Source organism: Diadema setosum, chromosome 14 (genome assembly GCF_964275005.1).
Source record: "Diadema setosum chromosome 14, eeDiaSeto1, whole genome shotgun sequence".
NCBI classification, from domain to species: Eukaryota; Metazoa; Echinodermata; class Echinoidea; order Diadematoida; family Diadematidae; genus Diadema; species Diadema setosum.
The window spans coordinates 29,366,720-29,388,340 of record NC_092698.1 but is presented as its reverse complement, the minus strand read 5'-3'; the positions used below and the strand labels follow the sequence as shown (position 1 = coordinate 29,388,340).

Here is a 21,621-nt window from a genome sequence, read left to right as displayed (position 1 = left end):
TTGCCTTCTGATTTTCTGATACAACCATGACATCACACACACTCACCAGAAAAAAAAAATTCAACCATGGAAAAATAGATTCAAGCGAGTGCTATCATTATGTATGCAGCTTGAAAATCATGCATTAGCATTCTCATCATACCGGATAGCGCATACTGCATCAAATGAATCTCTTGGGATTATATCGTGGTTATCATGAATATGATATTAGGGGACCCAGAGACAGACAGACACACAGACTCGCATGCCCTGCATTATTCCTGAAATGCACATATTACAACTATTGTAGATAGAATTCATATCACAGTAGTCCTTTATGATAAGTTAACAGCATCAATATAGCCACAGCCTAATAAACAGAGATCTTCAGTAAGCTACACATTATCCAGTATGAACTCTTGCTGGGGAATGACTAATGACGCTGAAGAGTTGAATGAATCCTAAAGCTCATCATTATACCTCTACTTACTGAACACAGATTCCCAAACAGGAAACAAAGATTACAATACATGTATTATTTTGTTCTTTGATTCTCTTCCTCTCATACTATCTATTTTCATGTATAATATGCAGCATATGGCAAGCAGTGAAAACTGTATTACACTGTGATTCCCCCTCCAGCACTGCATGGCAGTGAATCATGACACACACAACTTTCTCAGCTCCTTGTAGTGACTGTGGCAAATGGGGGTGGGGGATATTTAAGGTGCAAGGCCGGAAGTGGAGATGTCCAGTCCATATTGTCACACAATCATGTCCTCATCGAGGTTACTTATGTCTATCCAGAGGGTGTAAATGGCCTCATCAGTCCAGGGAGGCAAGTGGCAAACCGTATTAGTCAGAGAAAACCTTATCATCAAGGCCAATATTATATGTGAAACATTGTGATGAAGTCAGAATTACGATGAATGAACACACACATTTGAAAGACACATCTTGAAACAATGTGCACAGCAACTACCATGCAAATAAAAGAAAGATATCACCTACAATCAAATTTACATGACATTCAGTCTTGGTCACACCTCACAAGTCACATTCTAGGCAGTAGGTATAGGTGAATTGATGATACTTCAAGTGACCACTTGTTATAAACAGAAGAGTTATTTCTGGTTCTTCTTGTGAATAACAGACTTCAGCTTACATCTTGGCTGAAAATTGATCAAGGACAACTTTAGAATTCCACCTGGAATCATTGTTATCAGCCCATACACTAGAAAGCACTGTATAATAGAATTAAGATTTCACTTTTGTTTTTGTTTGTTTTTAGTTGTAAGCAAATATTTCATACTACAGTACATATGCTCAATATCCAAATGCATGCCTCTGAGACTGTGCACATACGATCTTCTGAACATATCATATTGATTCCCTATTTGTGATCAAATTTCCCCTTGATCCATGGTTGAGTTTAGACATGGGGACTTCAGACGAGGACAATGGCCAATCGTCACGGCAACCCATGCATGCTTTCCCTTTCCAGTCGGCGGGACCAGCCGCTGCAAACAACGGCTCATTACCACCATACTCTCGAGAATCACTGATACAAACCACCTTCGTTATTGATGCTGACAGATTAATCCTTTGAGACAAGCGGCCCCATGTATACCCAACCTTTGCTCTCTTCTGAGGGCACCATCTTCCTCTTACAATCATCTACTGCATCTCTCATACTTCCCACCTGAGATGAAGGTGTAACAATAGTCTGTTAAAAAGAATAATAAAATAAAATAAAGATTACTTAACTCTTTCAGCTGCATAGACAACATGTTGATATACAGAAAAAAAAAATAAAAAATTGTTAGCATTTAATAGTGGTCCTGAGGGAGTTCTTGGAGGACATTTCCTCCAGTACAGGGAATAATTTTCCGTCTCAAAATTGAATAGCAATTTTTGTCGATGGACATACATTTTCAACAAAATGGTGTACAAGTCTATGTGATGAAGCTGCTCTGCAAATTACATTTTGTATAGCAGTCATACCAAAATGAATAGCAAATTGCTATGCGATACCAGGAAAATTATTCCCTGCAGTATGAAAAAAATCTGAGCTGCATGCTCCAATGTGCTGGTCATGTTTCTCACGCTGAGCAACCATGAAGCCAGGGTAGTACACAACTTGAAATTTGAGCGCACATCACGAGCACATAGTAAGCAATATTTTGCAACTTATCTCTCATTGTGCAGCTTACATATGTACATTCAATGTTCTCTCTCATGTTTTGCACACAAATCTAAGTACCAGGTAGTTTGATGTTTCTTATGTTTTGCACATGTTTTGGACATGTTTGAATACATTTTATTTTGAGCTTGTTGCAAATTCTTGAGGATGTTGCACAACATGTTGCTAGTTTTTGAGGTTGTTGCACAAGATTTGAGGATGTTGCACAAGATTTGAGGATGTTGCACAAGAATTTGAGTATGTTGCAGCAACATGCTGAAACCCCTCCTGGACCCTGGAAAAATGAAAAATTGTGGTTGAATATGATCACTAAATGCCAGTAGTGTTACCGGTATCATGTAAAAATGAAGCTAGAATAAAATGCAGCTGATGAACATGATCATTCAGTGTCCATAATGTTTCTGATATTAATGAAGCCTTGAAGAATTGCAGTTAAAAATGATTACAATAGTGTTCCTGATATTGACTGAAAATGCAGCTACAAAAAAGTGCATCTGAAATTGTTTTAGGATTGATTTACTATCTGTAAAGTTATTGTTGCGGAGGGTACCATTGTATTTTTTTTTTTTTTTGGGGGGGGGGGGGGGACATACCGTATAGTATTTTTGAAATGATTACTAGCATGGTGATACTTATTCAAAGATATCTTGGTGATGACAGCAAAAATTTGATGACTTTTGTCTGCTTGGTGTTTCTTCAGCCATAAGAACATTTCGGCACATTTCCTGTCAAAGCTCATTCATAAAAACTGGTAAATTTTTAAAATTGAGTCATCTCAATTTTAAACCAATTCCTAGCAAGGCAGCATTGCTGACATACGTGCAACAGCTGGTGATATCTCTTCCTTATACTTTGATCAGGTGGGCAGTAAACTGTGCCGGGATTCAGCGTGGGTCGTAGAAACTGATGTGAAAGTAACATCACTAGGGATCTGGTTTACGCAGCAGGTCACCCATTTGTATTCCAGCACATCAAGGAAGTGGGACATGTTCTAATTAGGAAGGATCTGGGGCATAAGAAGAAGGAAACACCCAAGGAATAGGCCAATTTATTAACATATCTAAACTCAAGGCTATTTTTCTTGTGGACTTATTAGCAAAATTCTTAATTCACATCTTCCTACAAAATACGATTCAATACTTGGAATTCAGTTTGCGCGCATATTATCAACTCAAACAGGCAAGTCGTATTGGTGCAAATGAGCATCCAATTGTGGGATGTAATCTTCATTATTAGGGTGTGTGTGCGGAAAATCTGAAATATGTTTGTACACAAGTGCACTTCTGGTCCAATCATATTTATTACAGAGAAATGCATACAGGATGCGTAATGTGCCATTACGGATGATTCTCTATGCAAGCCATATACTCAGTATTCATTGGTGTGTATAACGTGTCTGTGACTGTGAGCCAATAAATATGCATTTCAAGAAAAAGTTTGTCATAGAATATGTGTATATGTGGGTGTGTGGGTGTGTGGGTGGGTGGAGGACACAAGTGAATGTCCTTTTAATCTTCCTCCCTCTCATTAATCCATTTTAAGAGAGAGTAAGTTCAACATGGACATTATCATGCCTTTGTAAAATGGTGATATACCCACCGGAGTCATTTTTAACTGGCTCCATGCAGAGTACAAAACCGTCAGCAGCCTCTTAATATGTGTTTAGGGACTATGTGACTTTTAAGGCAAGCTATTATTGAAAAACATGAATGCCATATCAATGAAGCAGGTATGATCGAGTACTTACTAAGTGTAAATGAAGGTATGTTTGAATGATAGCACAAATTATACGTCACACATTTGGACACAAGTTCTCCTGGACAGAGAATGCAAATTTGAGCAGTTCTGGCCTCTTCTGGAAATAAATCATGCTTTAAAACTCTGATGTTGAAGAAGTATACACCGGTCTAATGGCTGTTAGATACTACTCCATGTCCCTGTCCACCACATCAATCTATTTTCTGCCTTTATAGTGACATTATCACTCTAGATTGGAAAATGCAATAGAGGTGACACATTAACAAAGGGTAAGGGAACTGTGGAGTAGGGGCACCTCTACATTCAAAAATAATACTGACACTGTGAAAGTACAATAGTACTTGGACTGTACTTCACAGAATATTCGTATACATATGTGAAAGCCACGTAATTCATCTTTTCCTAGTATCACGTTTGCATGACTTCATGTCAGACATGAGGTCATCTTTACCAGTTTGGTATAAAGATTTAAGCATCTAAAACTGGCTGTTGAACATGCTCAGAAAGCAGGAAAAAAAATCCCTGTACAGATGCAGTCACCTTAAACTTCACAAATAAACACTGATCTTCTACTAATATCAAGCAGCAACCATTACCTACTCAAAAAAAAAAGAAGAAAAAAATATATATATATATACTATCTCCATCCCCTTCTCTCCCGGAGCCTAGAGTACAACACTCTATTCTGAATGACAATAGAAAAAAAAAAGGCACACTACACTGCATTTCCTGCCATTCATCTGAAACAAAGTCTTGTGTGCGAGACTACAAACTGCCATGGCTGCAGTGAATTGGCAGAAAGACAGAAGAGAGAAAGGGGACAATAAAGAAAGAAGGAATGAAAAATAAGAAAGAGGAGAAACATGGAGAAAGAATGGGAGAGAGCAATAAAAGGGAGTAGGAAGGAATCATGAGGAGAAGGATGGAGAGAAGGTAGAAAAAATGAGGGCTGCCATGTTTAGACAAGCTAAATGGAGCGTTCAATACATCACTGATACGATACACGGCAATTACCAATGTACCGCGCCAACTTTAATGTAAGCTATCCTTCCTCAGTAGTTGCACAAACAGCATGATGCTGTCAAAAAGCAACCTCTTTGAGTACTGAATGGATGGAATTCAATCAGGTCATGCCTTGCATTGGCAACAACGTCGACGTCCTCATTCATACGCCGCATCGTAGTTAAAAGCCCGAGATTCCCCTGAAGAAAAACGTACCCACGGAGAGAAATGTACCCATGAAAAGGGACACCCACAGATTCATCTTAATTCAAGATGATCGAAGAAATTGCTAATTTACAGAAGATGCACAACAGAATAAACCAAAGTTGGCAGTATATAGGGAATGTTGGAATTTATGTTTCTCACACATAGTTGTATTTCAATCTACATGTATCTGCATTACCGGCACATTCATATCTTATTGAGATGACAGTAAGTTATGTTTCTAAATCACTGCATACATAGGGTGTACACTGTATAAGTCTGTCAATGCACTGAAAAAAAAAACCCAACAATTTACCTTGATTTGTAAGCTAATATTTTTTTTTTAATATTTCATGAATACACTCAAATTTCATGTCAACAGGGACAAAATGAAGAGAGAAATCACTGAACTGATTAATCGTTTTCAGGTTTTTAAGGCTTTCAAAACAATGTCTTACACATATCTTCTAACATGCATCTGTTGTGAAATTACATACATGTACACACAAAATCTCCCATAAGGTGATAGTGTAGCTCTACATATCAAATTTTATTTTCCATCCAATAACATTCAACTTTTGGAAAATGTAAATTCTGTAATTCGCAATTTCTTATGTCATTTCAAAAACATTTTGAACGTTTGACTTTCTTTTCCTTTTAAGAAAGATATCATATGGCAGTAGTTGTATGCTGTGTTCTCTCGTTATCCCCTCTTGGGATTACAGTGTGATCAATTCAGCCATTCCAGTTACTGCAATATGAAAGATTAGGACATGACTACTGGAATAGAGAATGCAAGAAGAGCTTGCAACTGTTAAAAGAAACAAAAATGTGAGATCCAGTGAGTGGGCTACAGCCTTGATCATATATCTGTTACTTTAGATTTCTTGCTTGGTTGGTTTGCAACGGAGACTTGTGTTGCACAAACAGAACTCTGTAATGTGTGATCCACATTAGGCTGTGGCGTTGAATGAGCTTCCGACGAATCCCCCCTGAATAGTCTGCAGAGATCTGCGGGGGCCCTCGCTTGTTCCCATTCTCACATCCAGGGCACACTTCGGATCAGTCTGAAGCCCACAGGGGCCGCAGCAGGAATCAGCTTTATTTTGGTTTATGAGGCATGAAGGGATTGCTAGCATGTGTTTCTCCCTGTGAGTGATAATCCAAGAGACTTGGGTTAGAGTTTCTCACTCTAGGGGAGAAAAGAATATTTGAATTCAGGAGCCAAAAAGAAAAAAAAAAACCCACATACGTTGTATCATAGTAATCTTTGTCATGTCTGTCTGTCTGTCTGTCTGTCTCCTAATTTCTCTGGGAGTTCAAACCAGGTAGTTCTACTTTTACTCACAGAAGCATAAATTGAACACTAATTATTTCACTGTCTTTTCCCCTTAAAAAACAAACAAATAACAGTCCAGGTTTTGTGTGACAAACTTGTTTTAATGTTTATGGTGAAAAGTCTCACTAAATGCTGACATGTCATTTACTAACACCAAACATAAAATGTGTCAAACTCTTGTCAAGCATATGAAGGAATACTCAATACAGCCACATCTTAACTGTAGATATTTTTCAGTAATCACTCTCTTCTTTTTAAGTGCTATTTGTTATAATCGTCTACGTATCTGTCTCATATGAGCAATATCCTACAACTTTTGCTGAGACTGATTGGTAGATAAGCAATGGTAATATCTCTGTAAAATGTGATCACAGTGTTATCATCTTATTTTTTTTTTTTAAGATTGGGCACAAAATATTTGATACCACATTGACTCAGGGTAAAAGATACATAATGGTACAACTGGACATCTACTCCCAAACTGCTTTACTTAAAAATACCAATAATACTCATTCAAAGTTAATATGTGCATGCAGTATAAGGCACTTTACCTGTTGAGGACTAGCCAGGGTATACACAGGAATGCAGTTATATATGGGAAATGCATGTTTTTAGCAAATCAGCTTATTCTCCATGGGCTAATAATGAATTTTATTCATTTCAGCATGTTACGATGTGTCACCAAGGACTATATTTTCATGGATTATTCAGCAATCAATGCCCCATGTAGTCCCTGATTATCATGCCACACATGCTCTTCATTTGGGGGATCTAATTCACTGGTTATTGCAGCCGGATATCAGAAGGCAGAAGCCAGTTACGGTAAGCTAGATGAATTTTAAACATTCATTAATGCTTTTAATGCCTGTGCTTTGCATGAACTATTAGCCAACGAGAGTAAAAAAAAAAAAGAAGAGAAATAATCACTGACAATAATCAATTTGCCATGCTTTGATTGTGACATCCATTAAAAAAAAATCCAATTTGGAATGATAAGTAAAACACAATGTGGAATCCTTAATCATCTTGTCCACATACTATGCCACAGTCTCTGGAGAATATCCACAGAATGGGATATTAGAAATAAGGAACTGCCAACTGCTACAAGAAAAACAAAATGCAGCTCTGAAACAAATCACTCCAACTTCCACTATCTCAACTGATTTTATTTCCCATTTGTGTCAGTGAACCTACTGGCTCATTCAACACGACAGAAGGTAGTTTCATCTATGTGAATTTCACTGTGTTTATAATTGTACAATGCAAGCAATCCTAGCCTCACTGAATGAGCATACTAAATGCTTTTTATATGAATGTGCTGCACCTCTTAGCTATCTCTCTGAACTGCTTAAAGGTTTTTATTTTGCAAATGGCACAATATTTGGCAGTTGAATAATAATAATAATAATAATAATAATAACCAATATTTATATAGCGCTTTTTCTAAACAGACACAAAGCGCTTCAACAATTGTAACAAAATACAAAGAAAAAAATCAACAGTATTTACAAAACAAAACAGAGAAAGTACAAAGCAAAACAAATAAACAATGACTTTACACTTGTCAGATCACTAGCAGTGGAGGCCTTACTTCTGGAACAATAAGTTTTCAACAGCTTTTTAAATTGATCTGTGTTAACTGCTGATTGGACATTTGTAGGGAGACTGATGAAACATCAGAGTAATAAACTGGAACTGTTCTTTTTTTTGGCGCATTTTTGTTTAAGAAATGAAACAAATTACTAAAGAATATATGCTTCCCTTTTTGACCAAGAATACAGTCAGAATATTTTTGTGGTCTGGAAATATATAGTAGTATTCTGCCTGCCCCTCCCCCCCCCCCCCCATTTAACCCGTTGAGGACGAGTCCGAGTATACTCGGGCAGGTGTCTATGGGAAATGCGTGTTGTAGCAAAATCAAACCGCCCCAAACAGGTTAATAATGAAGTTTTTAAGCTTTATTGTTCTGAGCAAAGATCTAAATTTCTTACCTCTACAATATAGTGGCGTAGATAATGAAAGGAATTTAATTTTCAGTGCTGCAAAAGGGACACTTAAACTTTAACACTGCCACTTGTTTGCATCGCCAGCTACACCTTCACCCCCATGATAGCTACACCTTCACCCCCATGATAGCTGCACCTTCACCCCCATGATAGCTCCACCTGCTGCCACTTGCAAAAAAAAAAAAAAAGAGAAAAAAAATGCCTTCGTCAAAATACGGGGAAGAGAATATTCCAACAGGTGATAATGCATGTGCCACAGGGAGACGTCTTCTCTCAATGAGATGGATGATCATCTACCCCAGAATTTTCACATTTTCTTTTTTCTTTCTTTTGAGCCATGTAGATAAATTGACTCTGGATCCGACATATTTTGCCCTGATGTATGCTGATTGGTTGTAATCGTACATGAAAAGCCTAACTAAGGATACTAATTGAAATGTGCCACTGTGGCACATTGCTTTACACTTCCCTGCAACTTATGAAAAAAGAAAAAACCTACATGGAACAGGATGGTATAGACTAATCACCCATAACGACTCTCACTCGGTTACTCCTGCAAATTTTCCTCTTTCCAGTCATTCCACTCATGGTGACTGTCTCGTAGGGAACAACATACCATATTTATAAGCGGGTATTTTCACAAATTAGGAGGTCATGGACATGTTCACAAGATGTTATTTTTGCAAATTGACACCACGGTCATCTTAAGTGCACTATTTCCCTTGTGCATGGGGACACTTTCACTTGTTGTTAGATTCGCAGTCCAACAGTAATTCGCAAAATTTACAAAAATCAAACCCTTGTGAAAATAGCACCTTATACAGTTTACATGTAAATGCTGTTGACTTATTACTTGGAAGGGAATGTGTAACACCAAAAGGTCCAACCATTCACTACCTACCCTAAATATTGCACATGAAAAGTAATGATATTTAACATATTTTATGTTAGAAGGTTTTATCAAATTCTAGTTGGTGACTGGAATAACGGGGTCATGTGGTAGCCCATCATTTGTCATTTCATTCTCCCTGGGCAGAACAGTCTTGGAGATAATCTCCCATTTGGGAAACTTAACCTGCAAACAAATCACAAACAAAAAGATGCTACACATCATATGATTTGTGGCACATAATATTTGCATGCATGCAGTGTGCTCATGGGGCATATAGGCAGCTACAAACAATTGTGCCTAGTAAGCTTGATGTTGCCAAAAAAAAAAAAACACATGAATTTATACCATCAATCTATAGCATTAAAAACCCTCTGCATGGAAAATTCTGTATTTACCTTTCACGCCCCTCATGATTAAAATTATGCAAGTTTGTCAACCAGAGGGTTATTTATATGTAGGTCAGGACAAAGAAACAAACATGGACCGATACAGTCATGAAGAATATTCTTCATGACTGGTACTAACTAATAACCAAACAAAGACACTACAAAACCAAAATAACCGATAATATATGCGCTACAATGGCCTGAGGTCAAGACAGCTCATGAAATAAACGTGAACTACACTTTTATACTCTCATATCTCTTATCTATCTTATATATCTATCTTATCATATCTCTTATACTCTCATACCTCATATCTTGGTGTCTGATATCATCATGAAGATGCAACATTAATTCATTAAAAAGGGGGCAAAATTTTTTTTTCTATAATCACTGAATTAATGTATGCACCTGTAATTAGCTGCCGGATGAGCAGGGAAGGCACAATTTAATCAAGTCTCATTAGTATGCTCCTTCCAAAATAATGAAGCCCGACTCATTCCAACAGCAATTAGCACACCCACAAAATGTTGGCTCTGAAGCATTGTCACTGCATAAATGCAGTCATCCTTGTCCCGCCACTGAGATCCAGTCAAGTCATTCCACAGGAAAACAAAAACAACAACAATCCAACATTTTTATTTTCATGACTTCTGCACTTTGGAGATTAAAATGTAAAATTCATTATACTTTGCACTCAATGGAATACAAAAGGATAGCATGACTACATTATTTTTTCATTATCGCTATCACCATTTTTGTCCCTGGGAAGAGAATAATACTAACAAGGACAAATCAAATCACAGCACACAGACGCAGACACAGACATAGACACATACACATACACACACAAATACACTTACATACTCATACACACAGAGACTCACAAATACATGTACTTGTTCAATAAAAACAGCACTTTGCATTTTGACCTAGCCTTTGGTTTATCTTCATGTGAAGTTACAATCTACGCATTCATGACGTTTAACATTATGGCAAGTACCATATACATGAAGTTCGGGGAGAAACTTCCACTGTAATAATCTTGATCATCTCACAGTGGAGCAAACTTGTGGCACTACCACATAGGGATTGTTGGGGGAAAAAAAGAAGAAAGTGTGATGCCTACATGACACCCCCTATCATGAGATAGCATCCATCATGAGCAGATTGTGCATATGCTGGCAGGGAGAGATGGCACCCACTTAGGGCGGGTCACGCCAGATCATGTTTCAAAGAAGATGAAAGAAGATTGCCAGCATTGTGTGCACATCGTACATATATCATCGGGATCTCCCCTCTCCGAGTGAGGGACGGACCGTACAGAGCATTTGAAGCACATAATATTTGGCAAAGTCAATATGCATGTCTTGGCCGTGCATGCATGCACATTACCACATTGGTCATCATTGATTGTCAAGAAAAATTTGTGACATAGTGTTATTGTTCTATAGATGAACACTTACAAACATGTCACAGATTAAAGTTTTATATCTAATGACATCAAAGCTTTAGCAATGTTCTGATTGAAAACAACAGATGACAAAAATATGGAACAGTTTAGTAATCTTATCAAAATCTAATTAGTGGAAAAATGTTTGCGTTTGTTACATATCAAAATCTGTTACAGAAACATTTCTGTCCTTACCACTGTGGCAGCCTTGAAAGAGTAGTTTGGCAAATGTACTCATGACATGAATATCTTCCTGCAACTAATCCTGATGTAACTAATTGTATTTGTAAAAGACAGTCAATGAGACCTTGGTTTATTTAGACAAACTTGAGTCTGCACAATGTGCAGTAAAGTTGCTCTTGATTTGCCTATGTTCTGCTTTTAATTTCACAAAATCCACAATATATTTAATCATTGTATTTGTAAAAGATAGTCAATGGGACCTTGGTTTATTTAGACAAACTTGAGTCTGCATAATGTGCAGCAAAGTTGCTCTTGATTTGCCTATGTTTTGCTTTTAATTTCACAAAATCCACAATATATTTGTGGAAGGGTTAGAAATAAAAAGTTGATTGACCCCCCCCCCCCCCTCAAAAAACAAACAAACAAACAAACAAATCAGGTCTGTTGTTTTCCTGAATGTTGGTTCTAGCTGGGAGAAAACTAATGATTAGGGGGCCTTTGAACTTTCCACTTGTGTGATCACATCACTCATATAGCACATGATGTTGATGCATTGCAGAAGCAGATGCACATATGTGCAGCTGCAACTTAGAAGCATACGGCATTAGTGACAGAGATTCGCCACAGAAACCGCTAATGGCTTGGATTAGAATTCGGAGGATTTTCAGCTCTCTGCACATATGCACAGTATAAAGGGCTGGGAGCAGTAAAATGTTTTTCTTCTCTCTTTTTTTTTTCTTTATCTCTGCCTTTACCCATCAGGATGAAAGAAACCTGCTGCAAGTTTCAGTGTCACAAGCATCAGAATGTTGAGAACTTTTGTTGCTGATTTCATAGTCCCATACTGCATATTTGTAGATGTGCTGAACAATTAGAGTATCATAATTAAAGCTATCAAAGAAAACAAAGGGACCTAATGAACTCCCTCCCTCTTTCCCATCATAAATTGGCAGTTCTTCTAAAAAAAAAAAAAATAATGGCAGTAAAGTGAGATGTATACACCTTGATGACCTGCCTGGAAGATGTAACAACTACACTTCAACTGTCTATTTCCGGATATTTAATGTATGCACAGTTTAATCTTTAAAAACATCCATTCACCAGGCTTAATTGCCTGTGACTGACCACTAAATGTATGCCAAAGGAGAGATGCAACCTTCCCCAGCATACAACTCTAGTTAATTCTCTTTCCTCATTTTTCTTATCAACACTTTGAAGCCCTTGGGACATAAAATTGAAATGAACAGTCTTTTTCACTGGTGTGAGTCCACTGCAGTCTGGTCCCTCAGGGCTAACACACCTGTATTCTTCTGACAGGGAGATGTTAACCTTTCTCATCTTACATTGCCCCCCTGTATCTTAAAGTTCAAGGATCGTTAAAAGAAAAAAAAAAATCTGCAGGAAAACTGGCGAAAGAATAAAAAAAGGAGAGCCAGACAAACGCCATCAGCATTTCACAATCGAATAGGTATAGGAAAACAAATTTGACAAGCTTGTATGCAAACTGCTGGGGGGGGGGGGTGGGGAGGGAAAAGCGGTGCAAACAGAACAACTCATGGATTATTTTGGGAAAGTGCCATATCCTGAATTTTATGACTTTTACTACACCACCAAGTTTATCTACCAATCAACAAATCTGTCCTCAAAAATGGATGGTAGATTTTGGGTTGCTGTTGCTTTTTTAATGCACAGTTTTGAACACAATGCTACAGATGTATATAATAACCTGTGTGAGCACTAGCAATAAAATGTATGCATTCACTAAATGAAATGTATGCATTCACTAACAATAAAATGTATGCATTCACATATTATTTGCATGCAATGGCTTAATTCTGAATGAAAGTACCATAAAAAGGGTACAATGTACGTCCATCACGATACAGCTCAAAGCAAAGCAGAAATGCATGTCCCAAGGGTCAATTTATGACCAATCATGAGTAACTTTTGTGGCTTCATATCTACCTTAGATAAAAAGTTTATCAAAGTTCACGGAGGTTCACCAAAGCACTCTCATGAACACAAGCTCACCTGTAAATGTACACACAAATACAATAACAAACATACAAACACTGTACATAGTAACTGGGAATTGGTTTGATTCATAATGCCTATGAGCATACTTACAAGAATACAAATGTAAATATTCAAGAAGTAGTTTTGAAATGTCCTTTACAAGTGAAAAAGTACCAGGTACCACTGGATTGAAAAAAAAAAACAAAACACAAGAACACCCTGATCCATACAAGCAACTGTTATTGTATCTCTCCATCTTGCAAAGCAAATTATTTCCATTTCAAGTCCTCCCCTTTAAAGCGGCACGGAGGTAATCATGGATGCTTTGACCCATATCTGGTGGTGTAATTGATTGCTATTAAGAAGCAGGTGGCACTTCAGCCAACCAGCTTCCAGCGGGGAAGGTTACACAACTCAATACCGTCTGTATTCACGCTTCATCAGAACACTGAACTACGTCTGTACCTTCCCCATTTCTTCTCTCTTCAAAGTTCCGTTGATGGATTAACTCGGATGGTGGAAATGCAGTGGTACGCAAGTCGTATGCTGGCAAAGAGGAAGGTATTGGTAAGTGGCTTTGGCTGATGCAGAAATCCGGGCATGAGGTGATTCATTCATTCTCATGATCATTTTTTGGTCACAAGATGCTCTTTGTTTCAATACCAAATGTGTGTTTGCATGAGCCCAAATACAGTCACGTCATTCAAAAAGACAGCATTAACTACACTGCATATAACACAAGAATTTTTTCTCCTTGTTGATTGTTAATCAAACACTGAATGATAATTCCTATACAAGGAGACTTGATCTGAGTATGAAAAATATTTCTAGAAGCTTGTATACTCACACTAATATTACAAACAAACACACAGAAACTCATACATACACTCCTAATAACACTGCACAGCGTACAATTTACTTGTAAATGACAAAAAGCATTTGTTATAAGAGTGTGCAAGGTGGTATTAGGGATATAATTTACACTTTCAATTTCAATTTCAATAATGCGTTGATACAGGTCATGGTCGGTTACATAATCATTATTACATAATAGATTAAATGCGTCAATATTTCTACGAAAAAATTTCGTGTATAATACATTCACAATAACAATGGAATTACTGATATTCAGTAATAATAAACTCTACTGTGCATTACAAAGTAATAATCACAACATTCATAATTCAAACGTAGAATGCATTGTTCAAAAGATGACTTTTTGATGAGTCATCAATTTTTCACTAATGGCAGAGATCACCACACCATCCAACAGCACTCTCTTTGAATCATGGGTGTGTTTTTAACCCGTTGAAGACCAGTCCTGAGTATACTCTGGCAGGTGTCTATGGGAAATGCATGTTGTAGCAAAATCAGCCCGTCCTCAACAGGTTAAACAAAATACACTATAGATATAAAGTACTTTCTTCTATTGTACTAAATACACACACACACACACACACACACACACACACTCTCTCTCTCTCTCTCTCTCTCTCTCTTTAACATGTGATTATAAACCTGAGCTCCTGGCCTTCAATTAATAGTATAAAGATAATGAGAATATTATGCCAAGTTATCTGACTTCATACAAGATTGTACATTTCCATAGACTTTTTCTCAGGACCCACGAGGCACAGATAACTAAAGGGTTGATTCACTGGGCCAGGGCTTGAGTTAGACATTGTTTCATGTATTATCCTGCTTTGAAAAGCATGGCACTTCATTAGTACATTACCTATATATAGATGTTTTGTATGTCTGTAGATCTCATCAACTTGGTTTTTAATAAATGCTGATGTCCATTCTTATCAAACAAGATCATGTCATCAATTTCACCATCTTCAAAAATACGTCAAGATTGTCATTATGTCACACTGGACCAGTATTGTGGAACATATTGAATTTGAGGAATGTCATCGGTCTACATATGATGAAAAATGACAGTGCCAAAAAAAAAAAAATATATATATATATATATATATATATTTCTGGTCTATACACTGTACATACTGATATCAAGTTTAGGCTTTTCACTCTTATATGTGATATGCTTGCATTAATAGAATATAGCATCATTTTGTTATTTGTGCTGGTGCTAGGATCTTTAGAACCACTAGATGACTACAATGTTACAAGTCATGTATATACTTTCTTAACATGAACTTTCCTTTTTTTTCATAATTATTTTGTAATCTCTCTTATTGTGTGATCTACATTGAATTGACTAGTATCAGTATTTGGTGTCATCATAATTTTTGTTGTTTTGCTTTTTATTTTATGACAATATGTGGACTAAGATCAGGTGACCTGCCTCTAAGTCCGATCACGATGTACTCTGAGTTATCTTACTTAGAGCGTGTTTCTACTGAGAGATGAAAATTTGAGGTGATGTGAGGTGATTTGCGGTGATACGCAATGATGCGCAGCGATGCATGGTGACACCTCAAATTTTTCCTAAGTAGAAACAGATCGGGTAGTGGCCGATGTGTCGTGATGCGAGGTGCTCCGTCGTCCACCTTTTGAGGTAGTCGATGCGCGGTGATGCAAGGGATGATTTTCAGAAGAAACACAGCGGGTAACAAAATTTGCAGTGTACTGGAAGTCTGGAATTATTGGGAGATTTTGCCCACATATTCAATTGATCATCACGCACAAGTGCTGGCACGTCTTGCATACAAGTATTATATGCAATAATGTACTATACAGCGTACATTTGCACTGCATACTTATCGTGTCATTCCCGCATGCAGGTGTCCCAGTAGAAACAAGCTCTCAGAGAGAGCATCCTTTAGACATACTGTTGATGATATGATGATACATAAAATGAATGGATGTTCTTTTTTTCTAATATTTCCTGAGTGAAAAATTGCTAGATGATAATCAGAAATGACAATATCAAGGTGATTGTTTGTTTGTTTTTTCACTTTTCTGACTCTGTGCCTGGATAACTAAGGCACACTCCCATATGTTCTACAAATTTGCTGATGTTTTTGCAATGATTAATGAAAAGAGGGAACTACTATCTCCCTGAATTTGGATAATAACTTCCAGACAGCTCACACTGGAACAGGCTGGCAAACAGCAGTATGTGCTATATATATAATGAGGTCAATATTTCTGAAAGCTCACAAAATTACCACACTACATGAGCTCTGGCCACTGACCAAGGAGCCGAATTGTGAGTGACCAAAACCCTTTGACATGCTAATGGAGGACATCCCGTTCCTGTCCATTTCGTATTAAGGAGGGTTATCCCCATCCCACTCCTTTGAGTGGGTTTCTGTCCATGTCGGGAAGTGGAGCCCTGTAATGTCGTGGGCACAATCCGATGTTGACATGCCGCCTAATACAGAAGCTCTCCGCTCGTCATCGGACACCGCGCTCCCGGCTGTGCAATTCCGCGTGAAATTAGAAACATGTCTCCAAGCGGGCGAAGCATGATAAGCGGTGCATACCCCAATCTCTTATCCCCCCCCCCCCCCCACCAATGTTCATGTTCATGTTTGGTCTCATCATGCAAACAACATTCACGAAAAGGGGTACTGGGATTGGCAGGCACAGTTTTGTTCTTCACATGATCAATGCTTGCGTTCACCAAATGCGCCCAAATCCTTGCACATTTCTCCAATACCGCCGCCTTTTTCTCCTTGTTTACGCAACGAAGTGTGAAAAGGGGGACAACGTATACGTGGAAAGGGCTGGAAATAGTAAATGTCAAGGAGAAATCTGGGTTTGAGAGACGCTTTTTATTCCAAAGTCCCTGTTTAGTTGTTTTCCTCGAGTAAAGTATTAAAATCCATCTGCTTTTGGAATCTATGTACAGGATGAACACGCAAAATAATTTTGTAATGGCCAATACCGAGCCAAGATTAATCAATTTCAACATTTTGCAATCATAATTTGACCTTAGATTTGATTAGCATCACCTTTCTTGTGTTTGGCATATCAATCAAGCCACATGCAAGAAAAATTCTCAAAATGCACAGGTTTTCTCCATTATCGTTAACAGACATAATGCAAAGAATTATTGAGGGATATATGGCAAGCAGAATCTCTAGACATGGACCAGCACAAAAAGCTGCTCTCGGCATGCAAAGTTAAATTATGTCTAGTATAATTATAGTTCCCATATTACCTGGCATTATTCTGGCTATGCAGTCAACCCTAAAAACTGTTGTCGATTTGCTTTTGTTTTGATAATTGTCTTGATAAGGTAGATCATGGTCGGGGAGACGTCACCTTTAAGATGTCAACACTTTTGCCGCGACCTTACTGCTGAGCGCCACTTTCCTTGCGGGCTCTCAGGTGTGAAAACCAAGCGAGACGTACGCTCCGCGGCCTCCCCGAAAGAACCGACCCTCTCGGAATATCAATCATCGACTGGCAGAGAAATGAGGGAGATGCCGTCAACTATTTGGAGAGATGGAAAGTGAAGGATGAGCCGCCAATTTCGTTTCACCTCTCCGTCCATTTCTGGAGCAGGTTTCTGGCTTATCAGCTCCCATCGAAGTCATCAGGAATGCATCACGAGAACTAGAGTTTGACTAAGATGATATTGACTGATACAAGACGAATCTACAAACTCTCCAAAATAATAAACACAGAATATTCATTTCATGTCACGGTAGTTTTGACTTCTGATTCTTTCATTCATTCCCTTGCATTGCATTCAAGTCTCACATAAGAAGCATAAACCCAAAGACAAAAGAAGCATAACTTGTAGAGTCTCAGGAAAACTGCTGTGTCAATCATAACAATTCTTACAATGTTACCTGTCTACTGCTACAGATATACTGTATACAATGTAAAAAGGATCTTAATGGGGGGAAAGGGTTTTTTAACATGGTTGTCTGCTAAGAAGGTCTGGATAAGAAGGTTGCAATGTGTCTTCTATAAAACAGTGTCACACAAGTTTCAAAAGAATGATATTTTGACAAAAAGGACATTTTCTTCTCCCTAAACAGAGTTATCTGCTACAGATGTTAAACTTCTGTGTGGATTTAAAGCACAACATTTAACATCAAGGTGATCCACTCAAAAAAGTTTTCATGTCACTTAGTAATTCATTCAATAGTCCACTTGCATCTTGTTCAAGTGCCACACCAGTGAATAATAAAAAAGTTAAGTTTTAGGGAGAAAGCTTAGATCAGAACGTCTGATAAAGATTTACATTTGGATTACCTATTAAGGATTACTGCTTTTGATAACATGAACGTTAAGTAGATTGACAGACTTCAAATACTTGCTCTTTCAGAAGTTTTCATTGAATTCCTATAGCATACTAAAATGTTATAAATGAAAACTATGTGGATACTAGCTTTATTCCAGATAAAGAGTAATGTACAATGTATGTCACCTAACTCTAGATGGAGTTCAACCATTTGTTCCATTGTATACTCAACTGGGAAAGTAGAGACATGTGCCTTCTGCCCTTTTTACAAACACACCAGCTACAGTACTTAGCAATGCAGATTTCAAATTTGCATTGCCCTAAATATCAGGGCAGGGCAGTTTGGTGCAACAGGTATTTGCCCTCAGTTTTTCTGTACATACTGCAATCTTTTGCAGACACTGAAAATGCACTCTAAAGTGATTGTCAAAAAAAGACCACAATGGATATATTTTGAGAAAAAAAGAAACCCAAACAAAAAATACACCAACGCAGAATTAAATACCAATTGTCATTTTCTCCTGGCTCTTTTGGGTGTCAAGCTAGAACACATTTACCTTCTGATATCAACTAGAAAGTACTTCATCCACTAAAAAATCGTATAGCTATAGGGTGATGATATTCTGCTAATTTGCAAAGCGCTTAAAATTGCCTTCCATATCACCATTTGCCCTTTTAAGCTGCAGAGTTAAAGTCTGTGGCATCTACGCTTAATTGATTCTGAAGGGAGTGCCATGACTGTATAAGAGCAGACTATATAGAGAGCAATTCAGGGTGTGAAGTTCTTTTTCCACCAGGGTCTAGCTTGATGACGGTTTCATCTTTATATTCATTGGTTTGCGAACATCAGGGTCTCATAACTTCATTTATCACATTTTTTCAAAATTATGTCATGCCTTATGTCACCTCTATGTTCCATTTCTCCCACAAAAATTAATAATAATGATAATAAAAATATTATTAATATCATTATTATTATCATTGTTATTATTATTATTATTATTACTACTACTACTACTACTACTACTACTACTACTACTACTACTACTACAACTACTACTACTACTACTACTACTACTACTACTACTACTACTACTACTACTACTACTACTATTATCATTATCATTATCATATAAATAAATATGAACATGTACTATATAAAGTTTTAAAAAAATTTTATTCTTAGCCAATCAGGTTTCTGTTTTCTGAGAGCAGAGATGAATGACCTTTTAATGCTTCTACACATACACTGCAAGATAATGTTCAATTTTGTAACATAGCATATTTCTGCTAGCAAGATTTTTTTCCTTTTTTCCTTTTCTTTTAGGGAATCTGCCCAATATTGTTGTGGTAGGCAAATATCAACTGTGTCACTATCTCATCTCCATTAAGATCCTCACCATACCAATTTGTTCTTTAGCTACTGCCCCCCCCCCCCAATAAGAGTTCCTACCCCCTGCTCATTATGCCTTAGGCGACGTAGGGTCGCTACAAATTATGTATCTTCTTGCCCGGCAAGTAATAAGGGATGAGTAGATGTGGAGACATTCGAAATGCATTGATTCAATAAGTTGTCTGGGTTTTTTATTTTGCATCCTTTCAGAACTAAATGATAAGTCCCATATTTCAAATGGTATCAATTCAAGTGACCTATGGCAGGTTGATTGAAAAGACATAATATTTGTAACTGATATATTATTTGCAAACAAATATATAATACCTTAGGGTGCATTCGATAATAAGATACTGTGAGATGAATACAAAATCTTGCTTTGGTCTGCTTCAAACTAGGTGCTTGCACAATGTCAAAAAACTCAATCAATTCTGACAGACAAGGATTAAAACAATCATCCCTTGCTTGCCCTTCTAGAAAGCCTACAAACTGGAAACACTTCCCTGAACATATTTCAATAAAAAAGTTACTCCTCAATACAACATCATCAGAGTTTTCACTGAAAAGACTAACCTTAGAAAGAAATCACTGCAACATACTAACAAAGAGATGAAATGGAGTAGTGACATCCGCATTTCATCAGGTACAGAGGGCACTGTTTACTCTGTGATCATTCTACCCACTATGACAAGGTTAGTGACCCACAATATCAGGAAACTCTCTGTACTCTATGTGTGCATCTACGTGAAGCATTGATTTCATTTTCTACTAACTATCAATATGATTACATGGTCAACACAATGACTTTAACCACCAAGAAGTCATCTTGACTTTAGGCTTTGACATTTTGCAAATCTTCCTGTGTGGTGTGAAATCGCTAGATCTGTTGAATTGAATTGAATTTATGTCTGCAGGCATCATGAAGCAGATAATCCTGACCAGCAAAGCTGGTTTCCATGGAGATCCTCTCTACAAAACTGGATATGATTCCCAGTTTTATAGAGAGAAGCATTTTTGTCCCTTCAGTGTGGAGAGAGGATGTAAAAAAGATGTAAGAATCTCATCTAAGCTGATCTAAAACTCAGGGGAAATGTGAGGCGGTGACTTATTCTCTTTTCCAAATGTGCCTTTTCAAAAAATTCTAAAATAACTGAATACAAATTATACTAAAGTTGTCAAGCAACACCAGAAGGATAGCTTATAAATGTAATATACTAGCCACATGAAGACACATACATTTAGTATTCAGTGAACAGGTGGACTGTCCTGGTTATTACTTAATAAAGTATAGACACTCAACAGATTGAGCAAGTTGGTTAATGAGTCAAGTCATAAAATGAAACATGCTCCACTGAGATAAAAAGTAAATATATGGATTGTGTACACAGACAACAGTGAAGAGATAGAATCAATTATAGATCACTGGATATACAAAGTGTAACAGGAAGAAAATAAGACTATTCCAGCAATGATGAAAAGTGTCACATATAACAACATTCATCACTGTAGTTAGCTCTGCCAGTATTGAGCTATTAACATGATAGAAGATTATGGGATTACTTCTGCATTAATTGCTAGCAGACACATTCAAACAAAGCCATGGAAAGGTCAAAGAAGTTCAGGACTGATGAAAAATTGAT

General features: G+C 37.4%; 1 protein-coding gene across 1 annotated transcript in view; it reads right to left on the bottom strand.

The window, feature by feature from the left end:
- LOC140237594 (ras-related protein Rab-27A-like) overlaps positions 1-21,621 on the bottom strand; it is a 98,248-nt gene that overhangs the window by 57,951 nt on the left and 18,676 nt on the right. The gene's annotated exons all lie outside the window — the stretch shown is intronic.